This window comes from Procambarus clarkii, chromosome 69 (genome assembly GCF_040958095.1).
Source record: "Procambarus clarkii isolate CNS0578487 chromosome 69, FALCON_Pclarkii_2.0, whole genome shotgun sequence".
In the NCBI taxonomy this organism is placed as follows: Eukaryota; Metazoa; Arthropoda; class Malacostraca; order Decapoda; family Cambaridae; genus Procambarus; species Procambarus clarkii.
Window position 1 is genome coordinate 10,628,980 of NC_091218.1, and position 2,923 is coordinate 10,631,902.

Consider the following 2,923-nt stretch of genomic DNA (forward strand, 5'->3'; position numbering starts at 1 on the left):
CACAAACTTTTGAAACATATCCGCTAATATAAGAAACACTACACTAAGTGATCTTGCAGCCCAGCCAGTTTGGTTCACGTGTACCTCAAGCATCAGTCAGTGAGGCCAGCAACAGGGAACACGTAACAATTGACCTTAATGTGATTACACTTGTAATGACCATTAGTACTGCAGGATCACTACCATTAAGCTAATAGACACAAGTTGATTACGAAACAAAGCAATAACAGTGATGGAACATTGCAAGTATGGCTACCAACATGACGGGTCTACCTACACACTCATCTTTTGCAACATATTGGGGCTACTCACACTCATCATATTCAGCATATTGGGGCTACTCACACTCATCATATTCAGCATATTGGGGCCTCTCACACTCATCATATTCAGCATATTGGGGCCTCTCACACTCATCATATTCAGCATATTGGGGCTACTCACACTCATCATATTCAGCATATTGGGGCTACTCACACTCATCATATTCAGCATATTGGGGCCTCTCACACTCATCATATTCAGCATATTGGGGCTACTCACACTCATCATATTCAGCATATTGGGGCCTCTCACACTCATCATATTCAGCATATTGGGGCCTCTCACACTCATCATATTCAGCATATTGGGGCCTCTCACACTCATCATATTCAGCATATTGGGGCCTCTCACACTCATCATATTCAGCATATTGGGGCCTCTCACATTCATCATATTCAGCATATTGGGGCCTCTCACACTCATCATATTCAGCATATTGGGGCTACTCACACTCATCATATTCAGCATATTGGGGCCTCTCACACTCATCATATTCAGCATATTGGGGCCTCTCACACTCATCATATTCAACATATTGGGGCTACTCACACTCACTATATTCAACATATTGGGGTTACTACTCCCACTCACTATATTCAAAATATTGGGGCTACTCAAACTCACTATATTCAACATATTGGGGCTACTACTCCCACTCACTATATTCAACATACTGGGGCTACTACTCCCACTCACTATATTCAACATATTGGGGCTACTCAAACTCACTATATTCAACATATTGGGGCTACTACTCCCACTCACTATATTCAACATATTGGGGCTACTACTCCCAGTCACTATATTCAACATATTGGGGCTACTACTCCCACTCACTATATTCAATATATTGGGGCTACTCAAACTCACTATATTCAATATGTTGGGGCTACTCACACTCACTATATTCAACATATTGGGGCTACTACTCACACTCAACATATTGGAGCTACTACCCACACTCAACATATTGGGGCTACTACTCACACTCAACATATTGGGGCTACTACCCACACTCAACATATTGGGGCTACTACCCACACTCAACATATTGGGGCTACTACCCACACTCAACATATTGGGGGTACTACTCACACTTAACATATTGGGGCTGCTACTCACACTCAACATATTGGGCCTACTACTCACACTCAACATATTGGGGCTACCTAAACCCAACATTTTCAACATAACGAGCCAGCTCCCCCACACCATTGGCAACATATTGGGTCTATCAACACAACATTGGTCACACTAAGAGAGGTAAGACCAGAGTTAGCACAAGGTGGACCTCTGGACCAGCCCTCGGGACCAATCCTTCACAACAACACCTGATGAACATATTGTACAAAGTGTACTCTGTACCTGTTCCACAGTGTGTGTGTACACTGTACACTGTACACTGTACACTGTCCCACAGTGTTCTACCTTTAATGTCATACCTGAGATCGATGTTTCGGGGCAAGAACTATTCATATATAATATATCCCCCCATCCAACACCCGTCCCACAACCATCCCACACCCGTCCCACAACCATCCCTCCCACGACCACAATTCCCTCCCACTCCACAACCTTACTATTAGCCCCCACACCTGCTGTCTCTCCCACTCTCCAACATTACCCGGGTCGTGGTTCCCTCTAATGCAATATGTCCCCCACAGTGTTCTCGGCTCTATTGTCTCAGAGATCACTTAGTGTGTTCCCAGTTTGTGGCCGCGTCGTTCTCAGCTGGTGGCCGCGTCGTTCCCAGCTGGTGGCCTCGTCGTTCTCAGCTGGTGGCCACGTCGTTCTCAGCTGGTGGCCACGTCGTTCTCAGCTGGGGGCCGCGTCGTTCCCAGCTGGTGGCCTCGTCGTTCTCAGCTGGTGGCCTCGTCGTTCTCAGCTGGTGGCCACGTCGTTCTCAGCTGGGGGCCGCGTCGTTCCCAACTGGTGGCCGCGTCGTTCCCAGCTGGTGGCCTCGTCGTTCTCAGCTGGTGGCCACGTCGTTCTCAGTTGGTGGCCGCGTCGTTCTCAGTTGGTGGCCGCGTCGTTTCTAGCTGGCGGCCGCGTCGTTCCCAGCTGGCGGCCGCGTCGTTCTCAGTTGGTGGCCGCGTCGTTCTCAGTTGGTGGCCGCGTCGTTCCCAGCTGGCGGCCGCGTCGTTCCCAGCTGGTGGCCGCGTCGTTCCCAGCTGGCGGCCGCGTCGTTCCCAGCTGGCGGCCGCGTCGTTCCCAGCTGGTGGCCGCGTCGTTCCCAGCTGGTGGCCGCGTCGTTCCCAGCTGGTGGCCGCGTCGTTCCCAGCTGGTGGCCGCGTCGTTCCCAGCTGGTGGCCACGTCGTTCTCAGCTGGTGGCCTCGTCGTTCCCAGCTGGTGGCCTCGTCGTTCTCAGCTGGTGGCCACGTCGTTCTCAGCTGGTGGCCTCGTCGTTCCCAGCTGGTGGCCGCGTCGTTCCCAGCTGGTGGCCGCGTCGTTCCCAGCTGGTGGCCGCGTCATTCCCAGCTGGTGGCCTCGTCGTTCTCAGCTGGTGGCCACTTCGTTCTCAGCTGGTGGCCTCGTCGTTCTCAGCTGGTGGCCGCGTCGTTCCCAGCAGGTGGCCTCGTCGTTCCCAGCTGGTGGCCG